At 43.5% G+C, this 12358-nt stretch overlaps 1 pseudogene; it reads right to left on the bottom strand.

Annotated features, from left to right (window-relative positions):
• Nucleotides 1-2982: 2982 nt before the first annotated feature.
• On the bottom strand, nt 2983-12322 carry LOC115797082 (zona pellucida sperm-binding protein 3-like; annotated as a pseudogene).
• Between the last annotated feature and the right edge of the window lie 36 nt (nt 12323-12358).

Raw genomic sequence — 12358 nt, 5'->3', positions numbered from 1 at the left:
TTGTGAGTAATGTGTCCCACACATATTTTTACTCCATTATTTTGTCACACAGTTACTGATTGCACTGCAGATTGCTGAGATTTAGTATCCAAAAACAAGAGATGAGTTTGTACATGACACTCCAAATTAAACCAGGGCTTAAAATAGCTCAAATCAGCTCAACGGTGACCAAATGCTTTTAAAAACTGTAACAATCTGCCAGTTCCCATTTATCACCCTTATGATAAACATGCATTTCATTCATATGTTTGTGCTTTCTGTAATTTACAGTTCTGTGGTGTTTCTTTACTAATCCGATGCATTCCTGCTGTTACAGCATGCAGCAGGAGAAATCAGACAGATCACAATAAAGACAAACAGGCTGATTCTTCCCATTATTCCAGAGACAGATCACCCCCCCCCCCCCCCTTTTTTTAACCACAAACTACAATTTTTAATGCTCAGCCCAACATTTCATGGCTTGTTAAGGACGTCTTTCTTCGTTTACACAGCACAGATTCTCGACTTTCAGGTTTATTAGCACTGGCAGGCAAATTGAAGGTGCAGACGAAGTTCACTTGCAGTAGCCTTATCTCATCCTCCAGGCAAAGATCTCACTCTCCAGTTTTGCCCCGATTATCCCTCGGTGGAATAGGAAAAATGGTTGAAGTTAATTGGGCAGAGTGGATCGTTCTCAGATGTGAACAAAACTGATACAGATGGAAATATAAGAAAGAGAATCAAAGCGGAGGGAGGAAGGAGGGACGACGCTTGATTGGAGAGGAGGAAACTTTCCCAGAGAAAGACATAAAACTGATTGATGACTTCCCTCGAGGAATGTTTCCCCAGGTGTGTTTTGTGTGTGTGTGTGTGTGTGTAGTTACAGTGCATTTAAGAAATGCTATCCTTGGATGCAGGACAAGTGTAATAAAGTAAACTGAGGAGTGAAACAGCACGTTAATGCGTCAATATTGCGCTTTGGCAACATAAATACAAAGACACATGAGATATCAGCGTGCTAAGGAGGAGGTAAATTGGTACCCTTTTAAAGAATAATTTGAAAAGCATAAATACTCACCCCTAAAAGTGATATAAGAAAATGTTTAACTCTGTAATAAAGTCTTAAGGAGGTCCCTGACAGGTGCTTTGCGCTGCCAGGTTTTGCACCCTGCAGCTAGCAGTGTGCTTAGAGACTCAAACCATAATAAACAAACACCGTGGAGGTGCAATTTTAAAAGTCAACATTAACTCGCTCTAACAGAAAAGGAGCACATTTCACAATGCACGTCTGTGTTTGATGGATTAGCTGTGCTTAAATATTTAAAGTACTACAATATGGCACTGCAGATTTAATGATCAACTTGGGGTGGAGGTGCAATATTCAGAAATTACATGAATTTTTCTTCTTTCTTTTTTTTTTTTTTTCCCCACTCTCAGTCACCTTTTGGTACAACAGATGGGACGTCATGTTATCCTGGAAAAAGATGGCCATATAGTAGACACATCCAGGCTTAATGTGAGCCACCTTTGACTCAGCTATGCCACGGGGAAGTGTTGTGTGGTCCAGACATGGCCCAAATGTCACAATCCACCTGACATCTGGCCTAAATAAAGTGGACTTATGGCTGAATGGAGGCACATTTCATCAGAGCCCACAGAAAACTGCAGATGTGGGGCCAAATGTTCACTGTTATCTGGGTTTCAACACAGAATTAATAAGAGATTTACCACAGAGGTCCAAGAAAAGCAAAACAAAACAGGAAAACCAGTGTAAATACCACATGTGGGAAATAATGACTCAAGAAAGCAATAAAAGTTTGAACTGAGATCAGCTGAATTTTTTCCTCTAGATTTAATTAATGAGGTAATAGTAAATGAAAACGGAGGATTATTAATGACCTTGGACACAAAGAAAAACACACATTTTAGGAGAACTCAGAGGGGAAACAAGTGAAATTATGTCACTCGGTGTACCTCAAGGATCAGAGCTGGGTCCCTCAAAGTTGGTTTGTACTATGTATTATTGGTCCCACCAAATGAAGCTTTTAGTTTTGCTGGTGCAAGAACAACAATAAAGCCTCTATTTTCAAAACAAAACAAAACAAAAAAACACTCTCAATACGGATGAAAATTTATGATATAGCTCAGCATCAAAATTGTGTTTTTTTTTTTTTTTTTCAAAGGCAACTTGGCAAATTATAGATGGATGGAAAAATTAGCTCTGTGTACTTTAATGTTACTGCAAATGACAAAAAAACAGCCATTTTCTCAGATCATTGATTGGACTAAACCTAAAAAAAAGAAAAATTGCCACTACAGCAGGACCTGAAATCAATACATTAAGAGCTTTGACAATTTTACATCTATATTTCAGTTCAGGGCATTGCTCTTTTCACAAAAATGATGTGAGGGGGTCAACGTAGCAAATCGGCCATAACTTCAGCTCATCGTCTGCCAACTCTTCACCGCCGCGGCGTCTTCTGGAAGTAAAACTTTGCATTTTACTTGGGGATATCAAGGTTCAGAGGATGTAAGAAGATCCTCTGTAAACGTGGAGATGCGTCTCACGTGTCTCGTCTGTTCCAGAGTTCGACCCCCTCCGTCATCTGAACAGATCCTCGGGGAGATCATTTTTCCTTCCCTCTGACCTCCGCTCCAATCTGTACAGCTGTACGAACAGGGAGTTAACAATGGGCACGCTTTTGACAGAAACTTTATCGGGATTCTACTTTGCGCTTTCACCCAGATGATGGCAAACACTGTGGATTTTAAAAATCACTCTTTGCTTCAAATATCTACACAAACTTTAGTTCACAGGTAACACAAATATGTTTAATTTTTGTCATCTTTGAGAGAAAAAAAAACAAAATTAAAAAAAAAACAAAAAAGCAAACTTGATTGATTGTTTTGGCTGTGAATCATGCTTGGCATACAGAGCAGGGGAGAAAATTATCCTGGTTGCCATGAATCCAAATGCTGTGCTTTGTTTTTCCAGAGCTTCCCTCACTTTGGCAGGGATGCTGATGGGTGCTGGGTGGTGATGAGGAGCAGGCTGTTGTTCTTCAGGGAATAAAAAGAAAGAGAAAAAACAAAAAAAACCTCAGCAATTACCAAAGTTAACCTGCCTAGTTGAAGTATCACGAGTGTAGGATCTGAAAAAAGCAATTTTGCTCGGCACCTTGTCGTCAGAGAAAGAAACAGTTTGTAATGACAGCAGCTACAAATTCAGCTGTGGATCCCGGGGTCCACGTCAAACCCCTCTCCTCCCATTTTGGTGGCTTTCTGTCTTACTTAAACTGCTTGTTAAAAATACTTTTGTCATTGTGATTGATAAAGATGTAGTTTTCTGTAATCAAGAGCAATCTGCATGCCACTTTTGTTCATATATCAGATGGTTGTCCAGTATGCACCTTGCCAAAGCAAATAGAATAATTTTTCTAGATCCTTTCAGGCAGGAAAACAATCAGAGGAAATGCAGCACAAGTAAAAGGAAACTAATTGAAGACTTTGTCCACAAAAATAAATAAATAATAAATAAATGGAAGCTTCAACACATCAAACACCGAGAAGCAGCGAATGCAATAGGAGAAAAACACTGAATATATTTTTGTCTACAGGGCTTTCCATCATCAAAGAAAATCGCCTGTAATACAATTTAATGGGTGATGCTGACAAATGTGGATATTTTTAATCTTGTTATGAAAGGCTGACAAACACATTTGAGGCCTTTATTTGAATGATCTCACCAGCCTCATTGTGAAAAGCTAGCCCAAGACACACCTTATAAGGTTTCCTTCAACATCCGACACCTTTCGCCCCACAGACTGTAGCTGTTTCCTTTTAACTGGGAACCTGTTTTTGTCCGCATGACTTTATCTGCTATCGTTATATCATGAAATTACAAAGGTCTGACAGCGGAAATGTCCAGAGGGGTTACCGGGCTCTACTGGATTAAATAAAAAGTGAAACATACTTGATATTTCAGACGCACCTGCAGGTGTAGTCTGCAAATAAACTATAAAAGGTCCAGCAATGCAGCCTCCATCTGGGTTAGTGTTTACAAAAATGACATATTATTATTAAACTCATCTACTTTAGTATAGATATTTGAGATTCCTATTGATGTAGTCCTTCTCTGGAAAAAATACGTTTGGTCCCAAAGTGGTTTTCCCATGAAGCTCTGCAGGAATGAAACATATGAGTGAATCTTCTGCTGATCCTCTGACTTACAAGCTGTCTGTTTTATAAATTCTGTACAAATCACAGGAGAAGCACCAGTTTGTCTGTGCTCTCTGTTGCTTCGCGCCCTCTTGTGGCTGACCTTGGTACTACTGCTCTTAGTTGTGTCGCCAGTGCTGGTACAGCTCTTACAGACGTCATCATCACAGACCTACATCTCACAGTAAATTAAAAAAATTAATATATATATATATATATATATATATATATATATATATATATATATATATATATATATATATATATATATATATATATACATATATATATATATATATATATATATATATATATATATATACATATATATATATATATATATATATATATATATATATATATATATATATATATATATATATATATATATATATATATATATATATATATATAGTACATTTACTGTACACACACACTGTCCAGTAAATGTACTGTGATCCCCCCCTCCTTAAAAGCTGAGGATTTGGTGCTAGCAGTGCTCCTGTGGTCCTGGTGGGGGAAAAAAAAGGTTCAAGCTGAATCTGGAGGAGTTTGTCCTGAACTCGGGGCAGGAAACGAGATCTGTAGCCGCTCAGCTGGGAGTCTGTGAAACATCTGCAAAGAAGGGACGAATGCTTTATCAGATTTACCTTCTGCCCTCAGCTTTTATTAGCATTTTGGAATAATGGGATGCAGGAACTGGGAAGATTTATTGCAGAATTGTGTTCAAAGGAAGTTGCTTTTATTTGCAGAATTAAGTAGAGGAACTACTGTGGACATTAAAGATTCACCCCTGGTGGTCTATGAAGGGATATGGGGTAAGAATTCACATGAGGGGTCAGAGTGGCCACGCAGCTGCTCGCATACAGCCGGCGAGGAAGAGGATGATGATCCACAGAGGCCTCGATGTTGACCGTTTCAACCACGAAGTAAACAGATGACTTTCACTCACTGCTCCCCTCTTAAGATTATTAATCAGATTTAAACTGCTTTTAAATTTTTTAACAAAAATGTACCCTTGTACATATACTTTGTCATCCAGGGAAAAAAACTGTTTCTATTATTTTGTTTTATTTTTTTAGATCAGATTTCAAATGAACAGTTTGCATGACAAATAGATAGATAGATAAATCAGGAAAATCTCAACAGATCAGCAACCATGCCACATTCAAAATCACTTAAATCACCTTTCTTCCTCATTCTGATGCTCAGTTTGAACTTCAGCATGTCGTCTTGACCATGTCTACATGCCTAAATGCAATAAGTTGCTGCCATGTGATTGGCTGATTATATGTTTGTGGTAACAAACAGTTGTACAGGTATAACAATCAAAGTGGCTGGAGAGTATATTTACTCTAGCATTTCATTTTTTTTTTTTTTTGCTTTATTTTTTAATTTATTCAAGCAAACTGTTCAGACTGGCTGTATTATTGAATCAGCTAGATTCAATAAGTCCATCAGTTCTCTAGTTTTCTTGTAACAGAAGGCAGCAAAAAAAAAAAAAAAATGGCCTTGATCAACAAAAGTGCAAAGTTGGAATTTGGGAAGGTAAATCAACAAAATTAATAAAAGCAAATACACAAACCAGTTACAGAAAAGTTAAGTTTAAGTTACATTTTCAGAAATAACTCTAACATATTTGTTATGGGAGTTAGATAAAACTCCCTGAAAAGCCTGGTTTACATTTTGGTATGCTGAACTAAAAAACACAATTAATTTTATTTTATTTTATTTATTTAGCACCAAATCACAACAAACAGTCACCTCAAGGTGCTTTGTATTGTGAGGTAAAGACACCCCAATAATACAGAGAAAACCCAACAGTCAAAACGACCCCCTAGGGTCGTTTTGACTGTTGGGTTTTGACTGTTGGGTGGCAGATGCCTCCCCCTCAGGGAGGGGGAGGCATCTGCCACGGCCGCTTGGGGCTGAGGACAGAGAGACAGGACAAAACATGCTGTGGGAGAGAGATTAATAATCCATCCATTCTCTTCCGCTTATCTGGGGCCGGGTTGCGGGGCAGGAGCCTAAGCAGAGAAGCCCAGGCTTCCCTCTCCCCAGCCACCTCCTCCAGCTCATCTGGAGGGACCCCAAGGTGTTCCCAGGCCAGCCGAGAGATATAGTCTCCCCAGCGTGTCCTGGGTCTACCACGGGGCCTCCTCCCGGTGGGACATGCCCGGAATACCTCACCCAAGAGGCGGCCAGGAGGCATCCTAATCAGATGCCCGAGCCACCTTAACTGGCTCTTTTCGATGTGGAGGATCAGCAGCTCTACTCTGAGCCCCTCCCGGATGGCTGCACTCCTCACCTTATCTCTAAGGGAGAGACCAGCCACCCTTCGAAGGAAACTCATTTCTGCTGCTTGTATTCACGATCTTATTCTTCACTACCCAAAGCTCGTGACCATAGGTGAGGGCAGGAACGTAGATCGACCGGTAAATCGAGAGCTTCGCTTTTACACTAAGCTCCCTCTTCACCACGACAGACCGGCGCAGCGTCCGCATCACTGCAGAAGCAGCCCGTCTGTTGATCTCCCGCTCACTTCTCCCGTCACTCGTGAACAAGACCCCGAGATATTTGAACTCCTCCACTTGGGGAAAGAACTCGTTCCTGAGCCGGAGAGGGCACTTCCACTCTTTTCTGGCTGAGGACCACGGCCTCTGACTTAGAGGTGCTAATTCTCATGCCGGCCACTTTACACTCAGCTGCGAACCGTTCCACTGTGAGCTGGAGGCCACCCCCTGATGAAGCCAACAGGATCTGCATCATCATCTGCAAAGAGCAGAGACGAGACTCTGAGGCCACTAAGGAAGAAGCCTTCCGCCACCTGGCTACGTCTAGAAATTCTGTCCATAAACATTATTAACAGAATCGTGACAAAGGGCAGTCCTGGGGAAGTCCAACACCCACAGGAAACGAATGCGACTTATTACCGGCTATACGGACCAAGCTCTCACTGCGGTTGTACAGAGACTGAATGGCCTGCATCAACGGGCCAGACACCCCATACTCCCGCAGGACCTCCCACAGGATACCCAGAGGGACACGGTCGAATGCCTTTTCCAAGTCCACAAAGCACATGTAGACTGGTTGGGCAAACTCCCATGCCCACTCAAATATCCTTGAGAGGATAAAAAGCTGGTTCCACGACCAGGACGAAAATGGCATTGTTCCTCCTGGATCTGAGGTTTGACTAACGGACGGACCCTCCTTTCCAGCACCCTGGCATAGACCTTACCGGGGAGGCTGAGGAGTGTGATCCCCTGAAAGTTGGAGCACACCCTCCGGTCTCCCTTCTTAAAGATGGGGACCACCACCCCGGTCTGCCAATCCAAAGGCACTGCCCCAGTTCTCCACACAATGTTGCAGAGGCGTGTCAACCAAGACACCCCTACAACATCCAGAGCCTTCAGGAACTCAGGGCGAATCTCATCCACCCCAGGGGCCCTACCACCAAGGAGTTGTTTAACTGCCTCACTGACCTCACCCCCAGTGATGGTCAAGTCATCTCCCTCGTCCCCAGACTCTGCTTCCACTATAGAAGGCGTGTCAGTGGAATTCAGGAGGTCCTCGACGTATTCCTTCCACCGTCCAACTATAGCCTCAGTTGAAGTCAGCAGCACCCCACTCGCACTATAAACTGTGTGAGTGGAGCACTGCTTTCCCCTCCTGAGTCGCCTGACGGTTTGCCAGAATCACTTTGATGCCATCCGAAAGTCTTTTTCCATAGAATCACCAAACTCCTTCCACATCCGAGTTTTTGCTTTGGCCACTGCCCAAGCTGCATGCTGCTTGGCCTGCCGATACCTGTCAGCCGCCTCCGGAGTCCCACAGGCTAACCAAGCCCGATAGGACTCTTTCTTCAGCTTGATGGCTCCCTTTGCCTCCGGTGACCACCATCTGGTTCGGGGGTTACCACCACAACAGGCACCAACCACCTTGCAGCCACAGCTATGAGCAGCAGCCTCAACAATGGAGGTGCGGAACATGGTCCATTAGGATTCAATGTCCTCAGCCTGACTCGGAATGCTGTCGAAGTTCTGCCGGAGGTGGGAGTTGAAGATCTCCCGGACTGGGGCTTCTGCCAGGCATTCCCAGCGCACCCTCACAATCAGAGGCGATTGCTCTAAGACTGCAAGGGAAGCTCAGCTTCCCCTAAAATGTCAAAAAAATGTGATCAAACATATACTGTTGTGTGTACATGTCATTGACTAAATGTGCGCTACAACGCGCTCAACTTTTGTTGAGAATCAGCTTCTTATCACTGGTAATGATGCGGCTTTCCTCTCACTCATTCCTGCAGCTTCCCAGCGCTTTAAACAGTGTGGACGCTGAGCGTCTACAGAGTTCGATAGCGAAGCAAAGAAAGCAGTGAAACAAGACGAGTCATTGGATAAATGCTGGGCTTTGTCCCGCCCATCGGACGCTCAGCGTCTCTGGGGGGTCTATGGGGCAGTGGGCTGGCCTCGGCTGGCCCGGACGCTCAGCTTCTGCATGATGATTGGATGATCTGTCTGAGGCTGAATCTCTTTTTGATTGACAGCGAAATGAGCGAATCAGCAATCTTTTGGTGTAAACATCCGTGGGAGCATTTTTAAATTTTCATTCTGTTCTCAGTTGAACCGGAGACTTTCCTAATCCTCTTAGCGTCATTTTCTTTGTTAAAAACGACTAGAGACAAATCGAGCTTCTATTTCTGGTGGGTTTTTTTGCAGCTGCTTGTGTTTGGAGACTGACTTCTATCACTCTTTCTGACTTCTATCGCAGTTTCTGTCCAGCGGGTGCTGCTGTATAAATAAACCGACACATTTTATGATGTAGGCTGAAATTGAGCTTCCCCTCCTTGAAAGACCAGCATCCGCCACTGCTCACAATATGTTTAGGTGCGCCAGGTCTGTCCAGCATCTTCCCCCATCACCTGATCCAACTCACCACCAGGTGGTGATCAGTTGACAGCTCAGCTCCTCTCTTCACCTGAGTGTCCAGAACATATGGCTGCAGATCTGCTGATACGATTACAAAATCGATCATCAACCTGCAACCTTTACTTTATTTTACTTTATTACATTTAGCAGACACCTTTATCCAAAGCGACTTACAATAATATTAAAAGCCAAAACAAAATAAAACATTAAAAGAGTTAAACATTAAAAAAACAATGGTACATTAAAAATGTATGTCTATACACATCAAGAGTAAATGTCTAGTTAGTGCAGGTATTCTCCAAAAAGCTCAGTTTTTAGGAGTTTTTTAAAAACAGCGAGGGACTCAGCTGCTCTGTTGGAGGTAGGCAGTTTGTTCCACCATCTGGGAACTATGGAGCAGAACAGTCTGGATTGCTTTGGGTGGATGCTGGGTAAAGCAAGGCGAGATTCAGTGGAGGAGCGCAAAGGCCGAGATGGAACATAGGCCTTTAGGAGCAAGTGCAAGTAGTGGGGCGCCTGTTCTGTCACAAGTAGTGGGGCGCCTGTTCTGTCATTACCTTATAGGCAATCGTGCAGGCTTTATATTTGATGAGAGCAGCAACCAGAAGCCAATGAAGCTCAATGAGCAGTGGGGTGACATGTGCCCGTTTTGGAAGATCGAAGACCAGACGTGCTGCTGCATTCTGGATCATCTGTAATGGCTTAATAGCACAGGGTGTCCTGTTGCCATGTGCACTTATGGACATCCTTATGTTTGAACATGGTGTTCGTTATGGACAAACTGTGGTTTGCACAGAAGTCCAATAACAAAACACCATTCGGGTTCAGATCAGGCAGGCCGTTCCTCCCAGTCACGCCCCTCCAGGTCTCACTGTCATTGCTCACGTGAGCGTTGAAGTCTCCCAGCAAGACTATGGAGTCACCAGATGGAGCACTCTGCAGCACCCCGCCCAGCGACTCCAAAAAGGGTGGGTACTCTGAACTGTCATTCGGCGCATAAGTGCAAACAACAGTCAGGACCCGTTCACCGGCCCAAAGGCGCAGGGAACCCTCTCGTCCACCAGTGAAAACTCTGACGTACAGGCAGCAAGCCGGGGGGATACAAGAATACCCACCCGAGTTTGCCGCCTCTCACCAAGGGCAACTCCAGACTGGAACACAGTCCAGCCCTTCTCCAGGAGACTGGTTCCAGAGCCCAGGCCATGCGTTGAGGTGAGCCCAACTATATCTAGCTGGTATCTCTCAACCTCACACACTAGCTCAGGCTCCTTCCCCACCAGAGAGATGACATTCCATTTCCCAGTAGCCAGTCTCGATAGCCGGGGATCGGTTCGCCAGGGCCTCCGCCCTCGGCCACTGCCCGACACACACTGCCCTCGGCCCCTAAGACGCCTCCTGCAGGTGGTGGGCCTACAGGAGGGCGGACCCATGTAACCTCTTTGGGCTACGCCCAGCCGAGCACCACAGGCTAATGCCCGGCCACCAGACGCTCTCCCTCGAGCCCCCCCCCCAGGCCTGGCTCCAGGGTGGGGCCCCGGTAACCCTATCCCGGGCAGGGTAAACTGTTCCCTTGTTGTTACAAACATAGGGGTTTAATAATGTTTGTTTAATAATAATTAATGATTAACTACAGAGTAAATTATAAACAGAGTGAAAAGAGGTGAGAGGAAAGAAACACTCAGTACATCATAGGAACCCCCCCAGCAGCTTAGACCTATTGCAGCATAACTATAGGAGGGTTCAGGGTCACCTGATCCAGCCCTAACTATAAGCTTCATCATAAAGGAAAGTTTTAAGTCTAATCTTAAAAACAGAGAGGGTGTCTGTCTCCTGAATCCAAGCTGGTAACTGGTTCCACAGAAGAGGGACCTGAAAGCTGAAGGCTCTGCCTCCCATTCTACTCTTAAACCACAAAAATCATTTTAAACTTTGTTTTGTCTGACCACAGAACAGTTTTCCACTTTGCCTCAATCCATTTTAAACGAGCTTTGGTCCAGAGACCACGGCAGCCTTTTCTCAGTCATGTTCACATTCAGTGTTCACAGTGATTTCTGAAGTGATCCTGAGCCCGTGCAGTGATTTCAATGACAGAATGATTCCTGTTTTTAATGCAGTGCTGTCTGACGGCCTGAAGATCATGGATTAAAGAGTGATTTTCAGCCTTGTCCCTTGCACTCAGAGATTTCTGCAGATTTTCTGAATCTTTGAAAATGAGTGTAATGACTGAAAATGAGATATTCAAGCTCTTTGCAATTTTACCCTGAAGAGCATTCTTCTGATTGTTCCACAGTTTTTAGATGCAGGTTTTTACAGATTTGCTTCTCTAAGATGCTCTTCCTTTTTTTTATATACCCACTCCTACTAACCTGTTGCCAATTAACCTAATTAAGCTGTTTCTTTTTAATACCATTTATTTTTAAACCTTTGGTATGTTTTCTATCGTGGCTAAAATCTGGGTTCATGAGAGTTGCAATCATTGCATTAATTTTTCATTTACATCCCAATATTTTTTAGAATTGGGGTTTATGGCCTCCATTCTATGCATTTCTGTATGTAATAAATCAGCAACACATTAAAAGCGCTAAAGATCATTATGTTTGTGTAAATGCACCTTTTATATTCACGCAGGACAGGTATGAATTACGTAATCAGATGAAGGAGCAGCAGGCTGCCAAAAAGTGCAGCATAAACTGTAAACTGAAGCAAGAGAGGACACACAAAGCACTATCAAAAACCACTACTAGGTGGCAGCATTAGGAGCTATGCTCAAGCCTTCCAAACTTAAGTGGGACAATCACACTGCTTTGTATTAACTCGTGTTTTTTACGTTAGAGTCACACCAACCATCTCTGTGTTCCCACATTCAGTCAGTGGAGCTCTGATGATGTCTCCCACAGCGACCCTGCACAGGTCTCACGGGTCCAAGCCTGCGTCGTTCACCCTCTGCAGGACGGCCATTGTGGAAGTTTTAAAAGCTTTAATTACAACCTCAACGCTGTCCTCGTGACATTTCACCACAAACACCTTGACCTCATCGTGTTTATCTGCAGTTTTAAGTGGGAGTTCGGCCTGTTTGCATGTCCACAGTGTGCATTTGCTTCCAGTGAGGCCAATTCAGAGAAAGACAGGAAGAGAGTTTTGGTTTGATAAATGTCACAGTTAATAGTTACTAATCTAGTCAGAATATACAGAAACAACATTAAATAATCATTGACCTTAATCTTAATCAGTGACCA

Source organism: Archocentrus centrarchus, chromosome 18 (assembly GCF_007364275.1).
Source record: "Archocentrus centrarchus isolate MPI-CPG fArcCen1 chromosome 18, fArcCen1, whole genome shotgun sequence".
Lineage (NCBI taxonomy): Eukaryota > Metazoa > Chordata > Actinopteri > Cichliformes > Cichlidae > Archocentrus > Archocentrus centrarchus.
This window is presented reverse-complemented; position numbering and strand designations above follow the sequence as displayed.